This window comes from Ictidomys tridecemlineatus, unplaced genomic scaffold, assembly GCF_052094955.1.
Source record: "Ictidomys tridecemlineatus isolate mIctTri1 unplaced genomic scaffold, mIctTri1.hap1 Scaffold_55, whole genome shotgun sequence".
Taxonomy (NCBI): Eukaryota; Metazoa; Chordata; class Mammalia; order Rodentia; family Sciuridae; genus Ictidomys; species Ictidomys tridecemlineatus.
Window position 1 is genome coordinate 1,671,007 of NW_027523660.1, and position 15,702 is coordinate 1,686,708.

The 15,702-nt window shown below is 35.5% G+C and overlaps 1 pseudogene across 1 annotated transcript in view; it reads left to right on the top strand.

Annotated features, from left to right (window-relative positions):
• Positions 1-15,331, top strand: part of LOC144374022 (solute carrier family 35 member G2-like) — a 100,719-nt pseudogene extending 85,388 nt beyond the window's left edge. Inside the window, exons 8-10 of the transcript XR_013433564.1 lie at positions 2,352-2,459; positions 5,029-7,127; positions 12,017-15,331. The product of XR_013433564.1 is annotated as a solute carrier family 35 member G2-like (transcript). The remainder of the gene's footprint in view (positions 1-2,351; positions 2,460-5,028; positions 7,128-12,016) is intronic.
• Positions 15,332-15,702: the final 371 nt, after the last annotated feature.

A 15,702-nucleotide genomic window follows, 5' to 3' on the forward strand; every position in this document is an offset into this window, starting at 1 on the left:
AGTGAGAATAGAGATGTAAAGAAAATATAGAATTCAAGCTGGGGTTGTGGCTCAGTGGCAGAGTGCTTGCCTTGCACATTTGAGACACTGGGTTCAATCCTCGGCACCACGTAAAAAAATAAATAAACTAAAGACATTGTGTCCATATATAACTGCATGTTTATTAAGGGTGGAAAGAGCAGATAATGTCTTAATCTAAGTATGAAATTGTTAACACTATAGTTCTGACAGATATTCTAAATGCATTGGAGACATTGGTGCTTTTGTGAATTCCTCAAAGATCTCTATAACTCCTGGCATTTATGTTTTCTGTGTGGAAGTTGTTTGCCCTAAAGGTAGTTCTATTGGGTAGAGTCTTTTAAATCTATTCAGAAATGTTCCTTTTCAATATTACATACATGGCCTAAAGGAAATCAAGACCATTTGTGAATGGTTGAAATACTATGCAGTCCCTGGTATCCATACTCTCTTTTTTCTCCTACCGTGGACTGCTCCACAAACATTTTATCTTTAGAACTCTTTAATCCCTGCACCAGATACTAGTTTCTAAAATTTCTTATAATTTTAAAGGATATTCATAACGTTTTCATTGAAATTTTCTGAAACTTGGTGTTCTAGATTAGCTTAGGGAAAGGCTTCAGAGTACCACAACACTCTGATATCTCTGTCTTTAAAGAAACCATATTAGTAACATATGGTGGAACCCCACCTACTGCTTGTAATCCCACCTATTTGTAATTGCACCTACTCTGGAAGTCTGAGGCAGTAATATCACAAATTCAAGGCCAGCTTAGGCAACTTAGCCAGACAGTGTCCCAAAATAAAATAGAAAGGCCTGAGGAAGTAGCGCGGTGGTAGTGCCCCAAGTTCAATTCCAGTAAATAAAGTTAGAAAATGAAGAAATTTTTTCTACCAATTATGTTGCTCAGTCTCCTAATTTCTAGTTACTTATTATTTTGTTGGTTAATAAGCTAAGCATCCCAAACCCGCTTTCCTGTGTCTGATAGCACGTGCATGAAAAAAATAATTTGACCTTGTTTTACTTGATTTGTGAGATCTCTGCCATACTAAAACTCCCAAAACTTCAGGTAAAGTTAAATATAACATCCTGTTACATTCCGTCCATCTATTTGATACACATTGTTTTCCTTTCATTTTTGAGCTTGGGTTCCTAAGATGTCATGTTAAATTGTTTTGTTTTGTTTTGATGTTAAACTGTTAATTTTTGAGGGTATTAGCCAGTGGACTAATGATATCTAACTTGGGAAACAACCCTAGCCTTATACCCCTCCTTATAATTTTTGGTATAAATTGGACATAGAGACATTTGTGCTTTAGAGCAAAAAGCCTCTTGTTATAATCTAATGTTCTTTGGTAGTCTTAAAATTGTGTCTTTCAATTATAATTTCATAACCCCAAGAATATGGAATGGACAGATAAAGAAAGTAAGTTTATGGACTAGCCAGTCTACTTACACTTACTGTTATTTCCCAGCACCTATTGACAGTTGTCTTGTTTGCTAACACTACTCTGTTTTTCTGACTTATAATATTGGAACAGAGATTATTGAGGAAAAAATGTTTCTAGGCTGACTACCATCCTTGATTTTCATTTTTCCTGACCAGGTCATTCTAATTTTATATGATAGATTCCTCAACATCCTAGTTCCTGAGGCATTTGCAGATGTCAATTTGGGGCATGAGCTCTAAACCCTTACATGTTGTCAAAAATGTGTACATTTTTTTTGTTTCCCATATAGTTGTTGTTAATCTTTAATTATATCAGACATTTTAAAACAGTCATAATATGGATATTCTTGGTGGGGGGAGTACTTAAAGACATATTATGACCAACTAAAAAATGATGCAGACTTTTTAAGAATGCCTAAATAGAAAGTTGAGAAAGAAATGTTTTTTCCTACAGAATCCATTTATTAAGAACACCAAATAGTACTGTAAATATGGCGCTAAAATGTAATTTTAAAAATACAGTTCTGGAAAAAAGACTTATATAGCATAGTAATTTCTCTGAAACAAGGACAAAAATATTGCCAGAACATATCAACAAAAATCTTATGCACATTTAAAGAGCTGAATAGTCATTGTATAAGAATATGTGTGTGTGGAAGTAATATATATTTTATTTTCTCCCTGTTTTATCTACATATTCTGAACATTTTATAATGATTGTGTCTTTTATATAGTGAAATAGTACTTTCAAAGTAAGATAAGGCGGAAACTAAAATCAGTGTGCCTTCAACTTTTATGTTGAACTTTCAAATTTTGAAATAATAGTAGAACTGAAAATATGTGCTTATTTTGGTTCAGCTGTTAACTTTCTGAAATTTTCAGTGGAAGTGAAGAAGCCCTTTCCAATGAAGACTGTGAAAATGTTTACCACTTGGTTTATTCAGCACATCGCCCTGTTGCTGTGGCAGCGGGAGAGTTCCTTCACAAAAAGTGAGTTATTTTTCAAAACTCATGTATTTTGTTTTCTTGTGGTTTTAGAGTTAGTAGAAGAGAATAGTAGTAATTGAACAGAGTATTAAAAAATGTGCATATCACCTTACTCAGCTATCATAGCTTCATGAACTTTACACATTATAAATTATATTCCTGAGAAGGGTATGTCTTTTGATATATCTATTTTTCCCTGATATGTGAAAAGATGATTCACAACTAGGTGGTGAAATTGGGAAAGTATATGAAGTTTATGAAAGCTCCCCAGGTAGGGCTGGGGATGTGGCTCAAGCGGTAGCACGCTCACCTGGCATGCGTGCATCCTGGGTTCGATTCTCAGCACCAAAAACAAAGATGTTGTGTCCTCCAATAACTAAAAACTAAATATTAAAATTCTCTCTCTCTCTCTCTCTCTCTCTCTCTCTCTCTCTCTTTCTCTCTCACCCTTAAAATAAAAAGCTCCCCAGGTAATAATATTTCATTTTACTAATTTTTTTCTTTTAAAATTTTGAGTTCCAATCTTACCTTTTCAACATTTATAATTTAAATGTTCTGTAGTATCACCTTTAAAATGCCTCCCCACTTTTCATGTTTTTTTTCCCCTGTTCTCTCCATAAAAAACAGTAATCTATAGTGATTATGAAAGTTATATTTACAGTTAAAGTTTAAATTTTTTAAATTTTTTTAAAACTTGTTAAATTTATTTTGACAAAGAATCAAATTAATGAGAATTTATAAGCATAAAAACTTACTTATGAAATACATTCTTATTATGGTTTACTACTGTATATTTTATAATAGTAGGATCTTTTATTTTCCTAATACAAACATATTGGTTATATGTGTACCTTTTGCTTTGTTTTTTTTAATTGTTTTTTTTTAGTTGCATTTGGACACAATACCTTTATTTCATTTATTTTTATGTGGTGCTGTAGATCAAACCCAGTGTCTTGCACGTTTTAGGCGAGCGCTCTACCACTGAGCCACAACCCCAGCCCCTATTTTTTGCTTTTTTTTATCATGGATTTAACTTAGTGGCTTTGATTATTGGCAGGTGAACCTAAAAGTCCATTATGTACTAATTTGTGATTGTGCTACAGCACGAATGTAAATCATACACTGGGCAGTTGTTGCACCTGGATGATTAACTTTGATAATGATCAGATCTGTCTCTTCTTCAAGTATCTACATCACAGTGCCTCAAGAACAGGTTTTTCTGTAATTAGTTGTACTACTCAAAGTGGGAATAAGTTTGAGATATTTGCTAACATTTTTTATATTGGGACACTTTACCTAAAAGTTTATTATTTGTTTGTGAAAATGAACCCTATTCTTGTGGAAGTAAATGAAGACTTCCTTAATTAACTGATTTTTAAGCCCTTGCCCTGGAGCAATTCACATTTTAATAATTTTTAATTTTTTAATGATTTCTTTAAACATTCATTTGCCATTTAATATAATTACCTTTTAAAATATTTTTTTCTTTACTTTAATATTTTTTAAATTAAAATCTTAACAATATATAGCAGCCCCAGAAATTCTAGGATTATGTCAAAAATACTTGAATCTGTGCTTGTGCACACAGTATCTTAAAGTCTACAAGCCATGCACACAGTCTTAACCAGTCATCCAAATGATAGTAAGCTGAAATGGATATTTTAAAGTTATCCAAAAATCCACATTTTTTTTTTAGTTTAGAAGCCTAAGCTAACTTCTCAGTAATATATATATATATATATATAATAAATGCATCATCCAAACTCGTATATTTTAGTTACCAAGGACCCTCAGAATTTTTATTTGCCACCTCTCTGAAAGCTACCCACAAAACAAGAGGTAAAAGATCTGTATAAATAAAATTATAGAACCCTAAAGAAAGAAATCAAAGAAGGCCTTAGAAGATGGAAAGATCTACCTCGCTCTAGGTTAGGCAGAATTAATATCTTATCAAAATGACCATACCACCAAAAGCAGTTTACAGATTTAATGCAATTCCAATCAAAATCCCAATGGCATTCCTCATAAAAACAGAAAAAGCAATCATGAAATTCATCTGCTAAGATAAGAGACCCAGAATAGCTAAAGCAATCCTTAGCAGGAAGAGTGAAGCAGGGGGCATCACTATACCAGACCTTAAACCATAACAACTGGAAAGTTGTGGAGCAGGTATTCAAATCTCCAAGCAGGTAATTACTCAGTAGAGAGTCCTATATTGGGTCTTCAAGCCCAAAGGCATCTATTTATGAAATTGCTTCTGTGAAGATTCTCATGGATAAGAGGCCTTGGGCTGATGAGATGAAGGTTTAACCAGGCAGTGATGTGTTTTTCCTTAGAAGCCTAGAGGATCAAGGGTAGAGGCAGCCAAACACTGCCAAGAACCACATTGAGAGGAGTCTCAAAATTGGTAAGGTTCAGGAACCAGACAATTAGCATTCATGTGTGACAAATGTTCTACTATGGTTTATTATATCAAGGGCACATTCCATTAAGATATAAACATATCACTGTACTCTGTTTCTAAAGAGGGAAATGTTGCTTTTGTTATCATCTTCTTAAATTGAAATTCTAGAAGTCGGTGATGGTGTCTACTGCTGTAGTGCTGACTTCATTTCCTGGTCCGGAAGATTAGAAATCTGTGCATGTTTTTGAGAACAGCATGAAGTCCATCTGTTCAGGTCATATTTTTCCACATTAACATGAAGATTTATGGGGTGGTAACTTATGTAAGAAAAGCCAATGATAATTATATTATATTCTTTGCTGCCATTTGGAATCTACATTATATTTTGGTTAGTCATGAAAATATAGTAACATACATACACACATTGAAGTCTTTCAAACACAACAATAAAGGCAACCTCTCTAGTTTGTGAAGTCTTTCACCTCTGTTTTGGTTTGGGTTCCATTCATTCAAATTTTCTCTTGTAACATGGTCTGTTTATCCACAGTTTTCTTTCCCACAGAAGGCACAGAAATACAAGAGCTACAGTTGGCTTCCTGGGTGACTATTCTATTCTGACTAGAATCCAGTGTAGTGATTTATTTTTTTTTCTTTGGTGAAAATAGTTTTTTTTCCTGACTTTAAATATGCTTATATGTAGAAAAAGTATTTACATGCTTCATATAGAAAAAAAATAAAAAGAAGAAAATACTGAATAATGCATATACTTCCAGAAGTATACATATACACACACAGATTGTTTTATATAAATAAAACCATACCATGACCACTCTTTTATACCTTTTGTTTTATTCATCAATATTCCATCAAAAGTTTCTTATGTAAATATATACTTACTCGTGTATTATCCTTTTGGATATCTATATAAAATTACATTGATGGTTTTATTTAACTGCTCCCCATTGATAAGATAATTAGGTTATTTCCAATTTTTCATGTGTAAAGGAAACCATGATGAATAGCCTTTCATGTACCCTTCCTGTACTTTACAATAACCTCCTTAGAAGCTGTTCCTGGAAGTGGAATGACTGGGTCAGAGAGTTCACACATTTAAAATTTTGATACATGTTGCTAGCAAAGTTAACTTTTGATGACATTACGCTTGTCCTTAATATACAATGTCCTTAAAAATGAAAGAACGTGGTAAAGTCTCTTTCAACTTTGCAGTAGCATTTACACACACACACACACACACACACACACACACACACACACAAACAAAAACTTATTAGTCCTCTTAGACCATGTACTACATCTGTGTGTATATGTGTATTGTCCTATAGACATTAAAGGAGTGGAGTAATTTTAATAAATCTAAGTATATTAGTTAACCAACCAAATATTATCATTTCATTCAAAATTTGACTTGTGGTTTGTTCTGAAAGAAGAGGGGATCTGATAACCATTTCTTAATGGCCTATCCTAAATAATTTTTAAAAATATTTTTAGTTGTCAATGGACCTTTATTTTTACTTATTTATATGCAGTGCTGAGAATCCAATTTAGTGCCTCACACATGCTAGACAAGCGCTCTAACACTGAGCTCAAATCCCAGTCCTTCCTAAGTGATTTTTAATGAAATATGTCATATGGCAAGAGGTGACTGAGTTGTAATTTTAGTGATATGTGTGAAGAATCAGTTATCACCAAACCAAACTAAATTTGTAAAATTTTGAACTAATTCATTGGGCATTTCCATAAATCTTGACCCCCACGGAGGATTTCAGGCTTGACTTTCATATAGATAAACAGCAGCAAGAACAGGGTAAATGTGAGCAGGTGGAATATGTAGTGTTTGAGGGATTTTAGAATAGATTCTGTTGACCCTGGTGTGTTCCTTCTTTGTTCAGGGGTTGTGGAGGGTTGGAAATCTTTGAACTCAGTTGGGCTGTTTGATGCTCTCTCATAAGAGGTAAATGATAAACAACCAAGAAGTACAACTTTAACAAGCATATTGAAACAGCCCAGCAATTTCTTTTTTATATTTAATTAGTATCTAACCAAATTGGTTACATACATTCAAAAAAGATCATGAAAATAGAAAAAGGTATATTTTTTTCCTGCCTCTCCCCTTTCTAGTGATGGCTTCTTCTCACCCTGAACAGATTCACCTAGCTTAGATGAATGTGAAGGTGCTGATTGACTGCAAACTGATTCTGCTTTTAAAAAACAACTTTACTTTAAAGATAGTAGGAAAGTGATATATTGTAAGTATGTGTTCATTGATAATGCCATATTTTATGCAAATTGGTAAACCTACTACTTAAGAGATTAGAAAACCTCTTTTCTGGAAGGGGAAATGTTAATTATAAATGGTTAAAAACTTGCATTCCAGCAAGTTCTTAGCTGCCAGCTGACACATTCAGCAGTGTGCCAGGATGGATTTTAAAGCATAACAACATAAATTGCTCTGTTCCAAATCAGGCATCATCACCTTTACACAAGCCAAATCAACTGAGTTGTTTGAAAACTGCCACATAAATCCCTTTTAACCTTTTCCTTTCCTGGTAATACAAGGTTTATGGTCTACTGAAATCACTAACCACTGAGTACTGAGGATCCAGGCTTTGTATCTCAATGAGCAGGTTAAGTTGCTTTCAGGATGATGGGAAACTGAATATTTAGCTCATCTCTAACCAGTTTGATAACTCATCTCTACCTCTCCTTTTCAATAGCTTCTGTTCTTCTTTTCTTTTCTTTTTTCTTTTTTTTGAATCTTTTCCCTTATAGAGCTAGCTGTTGACTCTTTGCAGCTCCTGCACAGTTGATAGGCAGCTCCTGGCTGTCCCTTCCCTAACTTAACTGCTCTAGAACTGCCACCTGAGTCTGTAGCTCAAACTTGAGCTAGCCCTCCTATTTGGTGCATCTCGTCTCACTTCTTCTCCTTGCTCAATCCCATTGGGCCTCCTTACTTCATCTCATCTCCAAGTCCCTTAGGTATGATATTTTTCCCCCCTCCTGCAACCCAGATAGACCCATTCTCCTGTAGCTCAGCTCAGCCCAACTCTTCTTAGTCCCTTGGACCACATACTACTTGCTCCTCCCAGTGTCCTCCACTCTGGAGTCCAGTATCACCTTTCCTAGTTCAACAAATATGCAGCCTTTGTTCCCAACTCAGCTGGTGACACCCTCAGCATAAAGCTAGCTCAACTCCCTCAAAACATCCTTGACCCACACCCTCTGGGGGAAGCTTATGTTTTTCAGTCCAGAATAAGTGCTCGCTCTCACCCAGATGACCCTTGTTTAAGCTGATTTTAGCTGAATGTGAAAAACTTCTTCAGCCTTGTGTGCCCTGAATTTTTTCTAACCTAGATCAAGTGAGCTGTCATCTAGTTCTGGTATTGTCGTACATCTGTTAAGCCCTGCAGGGAGCTATCCTCATAGAGGATGTCACCACAGACCTGTCACCTGTCATGAAGAAGGAGGAGGAGGGAGCTGGGGTTGGAGCTCAGTGGTAGAGCACTCACCTAGCACGTGTGAGGCCCTGGGTTTGATCCTCAGCACCACAAATAAATAAATAAATAAATAAAGTAAAGGCATTGTGTTCAACTATACCTAAAAAATTTTAAAAAAAGCAGGAGGAGGAAGAAAAGGAAGAGGGGGAGGAGGAGGAGGAACCAAATGGCTGGAGAAGTCAGGAAAAGCTTGTTTCTAAAGATAGAATTTGTATTGGACCTTAAAAGATGAGCAGTGTTTAAAAAGTTTGAGCAAAAGGGAGTCAGTGAGAATAAAGGCTTAGGAAATGATATGTGCACATATGGAATGAGGTCAGGGATTGCTGGACTAATTGCTCAGAGCAAAGTTTTTGTGTTAAGGAACTAATTATTGATAGGTGCTATATTAAGCAGAGTATTGAGATAGAGGCAGAGGAGTTGAAATTTGATAAGGGAGAGAGTAGGTCTATAATGAACTCTAGGTTCTTTCCTTGAGGAAAGCTTTGAGGAAAGTTTTTGTTTCGTTTGAATCTTTTAAAAACAGAGTAATGTGACAATGGAAAAATATAGATGGGTTTTAGAGAAAGATTGGGATTCAAAGAGGGTAGTTAGGATGTCTTTGAGTTATTTTTTCATTATTGTGACCAAAATAATTAATGAGAACAACTTAGAGAAGGAAAGCTTTATTTTGGGCTCATGGTTTTTGAGGTTCAACCTACGATTGGCTACTCCATTGCTCTGGGCCAAAGATGAGGCAAAAACATTATGGTGGAAGTGTGTGGTAGAGGAAACCTGCCCAATTGGAGCAACTTGACCCAGGATAAGAAATAATCCCCAAAGATACACTCCCAGTGATCTACTTCCTTTAGCCTCATCCCACCTGCCTATACTTACTACCCAGTAATCCATTTAAATTATTAATTCATCAAATAGATTAATCAAATGGATTAATCCACTATGAAGCTAAAGCTCTCATAATCTTATCATTTCATCTCTGAACATTGTTACATTGGATATCATATTTCTGACACATGAGCTTTTGAGGGAACAGTTCATATCCATAATATTTTGCCCCAGACCCATAAAATCTCATGTTTATCTCACAGTACAAAATGCATTCAGTTCATCTCCAAGAGTCCTCATAGTGTTAGCAGTTCCAGCATTGCCTCCAAAATCTACATCCAAAGTCTCCTTCAAGACTCAAAGCAAACTCTTGGCTGTGAGACCCTAAAAAAATCAAAAGCCAGTTACATGCATCCAATATATATATAGTGGCAAAGAATAAGAATTCCCATTCCAAAAGAAAGGAATAAGTGCTTAAAAAGAAGGGATGGAACCAGCGCAAGACCAAAACTCATCCAAGTAAACATTAGGTTCCCTGTTTGGCATCCTGTGTACCTGGTGATGAGATGTGAACTCCAAAGGGCTTGGGCTGTCCCACCTTTATGGCCTTGTTGGTAAGGCCTAGATGCAGCCCAGATGGCCTTCCTCTTAGGTTAGCTCTCTCTGCAGCCAACAGCTTTTCTTTGCAGATGTTCCACATTACTGGCATCTCTTAATCCTTGGGGCTCTTCACTACAGTTTTGGCTTAATTCTCAGTTTCATGCATTGCCCTCACAGAGATTTAGACCTTGTCACATTTTGCTTGGCCTCCCAGGTCTTCCTTTGTGAATCTAAACCTCTAGCGTCCTGCATTCCTGTATATACCAACAAGATATACTACCAGATAAAGCAGTGGCCAGGTCTTTTTGGACCATGGATACAGTGGCATCTGAGTGTCTGGGAAGCTGAATGCAGTAAAATTAATCCTGGGGAGAAAACTTTCTATTCACCACTGTGTGAGCAGGTGACCCCATCCAAGATCTTTTATCAGAGAAAGACATTTTACCCTTGAGCCTGCTGTGGGTGTGATCTTGCTGATTGCTGAGATTCCCTCAAGGCATATTTTCTATTTTCTTTGTGGAAGGTACTTGGCTTCTTTTTAGTGGAGGTACTTTCTTCAACAACCACACCTTCCTTGTATCCAGTTTTTCACATGCCTTTATGGTCAAACTGCAATTTTTAAAATCTTCTCTGCTTTCTGCTGGTTATTCTCATAGTAAACCTGATAACAAACATCCAACAATATCAATGCCAGTTCCTGAATGCTGTGCTGCCTTGAAATTTCCTCTACCAGATTAACAAGTCCATCACCTTTAATTTGGGCCTCACATACAAAGTCTCAAGACATGGGCAAAATGTAGATGAGTTATTTGTCAGAAAGTAACATATGTGGCCTCTAGTCCGATTCCCAATAGAGTCCTCATTCCCTTTTGAAACCTCATGAGCACAGTCTTTACTGTTCACTTTCCTATATATATTGTGGTCTTCTGAGCTCTCACCAGAATTGCTCATTAAGCTTTGCTTACAAGATTGTAAGGTTTTTCCAGCCTGTGTCTCTGAACTTTTCCAAACTCCTTCCATAAATCAGTTCCAAAGGCTTCTGAACCAAATGGTCAGGTTAGCCACAGCAATGATCCCACTTTCAATATCAATTTCTGTGTTAGTCCACTTTGCATCAATGTGACTAAAATACCTAATAAGAGCAACTCAGAGGAGGAAAAGTTTATTTTAGCCCATAGTTTCAGAGATTCACTTCATGGTCAGCTTCATTCATGGCGTTTTTTTGTTTGTTTGTTTTTTTCCCCATGCTCTGGGTCTGAAATGAGGAAGGGCATGGTGGAAGAAAGCTGCTGAGCTCATAGCTGCTGGGAAGGAGAAAGAGAGCAAAAATCTAGGGACAGGATATAATCCCCAAGGGCATACACCTAGTGACCAGCTTCCTTCAGCATTGCCCCACCTGTCTTCAGTTACCACCTATTAGACCATTCAAATTAATAATCCATCAAATAGATCAATCCACTGATGAGGTTACAACCATAATAATTTAATCAGTTCACCTATTAATACTGATTGCTACCAACACATAAGCATTTAAGTGGTTTCTTTCATATCCAACTGTAATGGGATGTGGTTGCAGTTATTTTAGATAGGAATGGACAATAACTTGACCCAGAATCATATAAGTAAAATGGAATTGGAGGAAAAGACAAAATCTGAGGAATATTTCAAAGACAAAAACAGTAATATTGATGACCAAATGGGAGTGTAATGGCAGAAATGATAATTTAGAGTATTCTTTGATTTCTAGTTTGAGGGTCTAAAAGAATGGTGACATCACAAATATAAATGAGAAAATAGAAAAGGAAAATCTACTCAGGAGAACAAGGCTATTAATTCAATTTGAGATTGTTAAAGCTTAAACCATGATTTGAGGTGAAATGTTCTAGAAGTTGGAAATAAAGAATAGTCAGATTAGTCTGATAGGGGCATATTGGAAGGGCTACAAGGGATAGGTCCATGCTAAGCAACTGAAGGACTTGGGGGAATGGATGGTGTTTTTTTCCCCATGACTTTCCAGCCAAAGGCAGTCCCTTTTAAAAGGAAAAAGAGTAAATAGAATAGAACAGTTGGCTCTCCAGATGGTGTCAAAGAACAGAATTAGATTTGATTTCTGGGCCATGGCTTAAGATCCTGAAACTGATGAGTTTGGGCAAGGAACCAGGGAGTCATGAGGACAAAAAAAAATTTCTTTTTCTTCTCTTTCATTTTCTATTTTTTAGTGGGAAGAAAAGGAGTCACTGGAAAGGAATTCGAAAATTTTTCAAAGGAAGAAAGGAAAGGAAAGGAAGATAACTGAATGAGCAAATACTGGTCTAAAAGAAAAAATCATCCAGTGTAAAAACACATAATGTTTCATAAGATAATTATAGATGAAAGAAATCAAATTTGTTGCTAATACTTATTGAGAGTTTATTGTATGCTGGCACTGTGGCTTCTTTTTTATATACATTATTTCTTTACTCCTTATTTAACAAAATGAAGCTTAATATTTTTCTTATTCAACAACATGTCATAGACATCTTTCCATGTTAGTAAAGATCCACATTGTCATTTTTAATGGATCCATAGCATAATATTCCATTGTATAAAGGGTTATCTTTGTTAGGTTTAATGATCCTGCATATACCTCCTCACACTTTTTCTTTTTTTTTAAGAGAAAGATTGATATTTATTTTTTAGTTTTCAAGGGACACAACATCTTTGTTGGTATGTGGTGCTGAGGATTGAACCTGGGCTGTACGCATGCAGGCGAGCACGCTACCGCTTGAACCACATCCCCAGCCCCTACTCACACTTTTTGTATGCTCTTTTTTCCTTAACTAACATATGAAATTTTACACTAGTTTTTTTTTAAGTATTTATTTTTTTAGGTTTAGATGGACACAACACAATGCCTTTATTTATTTATTTTTTTATGTGGTGCTGAGAATTGAACCTGGGTCCTGCCTATGCTAGGCAAGCGCTCTACCGCTGAGCCACAATCCCAGCCCCTACATTAGTTTCTAATTTAATTTTTTAACAATATCATGATTCAAAAATAAAAATATGTAAAAGTATGCTTCAAAAAGGTTTTCTTCTATTCTTCTTCCCTGTACCACCCCAACCACTATTAGTTTATTTTGTTTATATTCAGCCATAATTTTTTTATATAAGGAAATATAAATAAGTTTTCTTACTTTTTTTTTGGTGGTAATTGTGTTTGAACCCAGGGCATCTACAGCCCCACCCATTTTAAAAGTTTTTTTTTTTTTTTGAGACAGGATCTCACTAAGTTTCCAGGCTGACTTTGAACTTGCAGTCCTCCTGCTTCAGCCTCCAACTAGTTGGGATTATAGGTACACATCATCAAAACCAGTTCTTTTCCATTTCCTTCCCTTCTCTTTTTATTCAGAATGTAAAAAGCATCTTGTAATCACCTTTTCATGGTGATATTGCTTAATACAGGATCTCAATATATGATGCAGGGATATTGCTTAATACAGGATCTCAATATATGTTACTCAACTACCTCTCAGAAAAGTTGTACATTTTTTATTCTCACCAACAATTCATATACTACTAAACTCATTTTATTTTTTAATTTCAGTTTATTTTGTTTATATTCAGCCATAATTTTTTTATATGAGGAAAAAAGTATTTTTATATTTGAAAGTGTATGACAAATATAGAGTAAAATCACTATAACTGGTGATATAAGGTAGATTCCGGCATTATACCAAATTGATTACACAAAGGACTTTGGACTCATCTACTTATAATTTATAACAGACAAATGGTCACAATGAAAAAGAAAAGTTTGATTTAAGTTGTTATTGATTTCTCTGTGTTTTTGGATGAATAGAGAAATGGGTAGGAATGAAAGAATGGAAAGAATATTATGTCATGTAAAGCTGAGAAATAAAGCTGGATCAGACAAGAATAAGCAGGATGAGAAATTGGGACAAATCTAAGATGGGAGTAAAAAAAGGGTAGAAGATTCCATTGTGCTCCATACATGTGATAAGCATATTTCCAGATCATCTTGTCCTATATTTTTTATAGACTCCTGTTATAATCTCTTTTTGTCATTGAAGTGGTGCATATTATTATAACAGAAATTCTTTATTCAATGAAGTGAATATGACATTTGTCTCTTTTATTTTAATAGAATTGATTATCTGAAAAAATGGATACTTCTCCATCCAAAAAATATCCAGTTAAAAAATGGGTGAAAATATATCCCAACACAGTGATGGTGAAATATACTTCTCATTATCCCCAGCCTGGGGAAGATGGATATGAAGAAATCAAAGAAGACTATGGAAATTTTATGGAAGAAAATCCAAAGAAAGGTTTGCTGAGTGAAATGAAAAGAAAAGGAAGAACTTTCTTTGGAACCCTGGATACTCAGCCTCCACCAACAGAAGACCCAATGACCAACGAGATGGGACAATTTCAGAGCTTTGCCGAAAAAAAATATTTTTCAATCCCGAAAAATGTGGATAGTGTTGTTTGGATCTGCTTTGGCTCATGGATGTGTAGCCCTTATCATTAGGCTTGTTTCTGACTGTTCAAAAGTTCCATCTTTAGAACTGATTTTTATCTGTTCTGTCAAGCAAGTCTTATCTGTGTTAGTTGTGTGTTACTAGCAGGAACCTCCCTTTGGACCGGGTGGATACAGATTACGACTCTTATGGTGTATGCAATGTTATTTCTATCACCTGTGCTTATACATCATTTTCAATAGTTCCTCCCAGCAATGGCACCACTATGTGGCGAGCCACAACCACAGTGTTCAGTGCCATTTTGGCATTTTTACTTGTAGATGAGAAAATGGCTTATGTTGACATGGCAACGGTTGTTTGCAGCATCTTAGGTGTTTGTCTTGTCATGATTCCCAACATTGTTGATGAAGAAAATTCTTTGTTAAATGCCTGGAAAGAAGCTTTTGGGTACACTATGACTGTGATGGCTGGACTGACCACTGCTCTTTCTATGATAGTATACAGATCCATCAGGGAGAAGATCAGCATGTGGACTGCACTGTTTACCTTTGGTTGGACTGGGACAATCTGGGGAGTGTCTACTATGTTTGTTCTTCAAGAACCCATCATTCCATTAGATGGAGAAACATGGAGTTATCTAATTGCTATATGCATCTGTTCTACTGTGGCATTTTTAGGAGTTTATTATGCCTTGGACAAATTCCATCCAGCTTTGGTCAGCATAGTACAGCATCTGGAGATTGTGGTAGCTATGGTCCTGCAGCTTCTAGTGTTACACATATTTCCTAGTGTGTATGATGTCTTTGGAGGGGTGATCATTATGATTAGTGTATTTGTCCTCGCTGGCTATAAACTTTATTGGAGGAATTTAAAAAGGCAAGATTATCAGGAAATACTAGACTCTCCCATTAAATAATACGTGGTTATTGTAATTTTGTTAATGCTCAGTTATTAATATGTACACTGCCAACTTAATGTTTACCTATAATGTCTTTATGTTATATACTTCAGAGTGCTATATAATATATAATAAATATAGTAGAAAAATTATTATAGTGTAATATATTCAAATATAGATATTAAATATGCAAAATATGTCAAAAACATGGTGTCTTTACATTTATTAACATTGGGTGATTGTGGAATGTTAATTTCCATTGCAAAGGTCACAAAACTCGAAGAAGTGACTTTTTTTTAAAGATTATTTTTAAGATGGACACAATATCTTTTCTTTATTTTTATATGGTGCTGAGAATTGAACCCAGTGCTTCACATATTCAAGTGCTCTACTACTGAGCTATAACCCCAGCCCCAAGAAGTGACTTTTTCAGGTGAAACTTCTGTGGTCCCACAAGCTCCCAAATTTGAAAAATGATCACATCCAAAGTTTTACAAATATTCAACAAAATCCTTCAATGTTC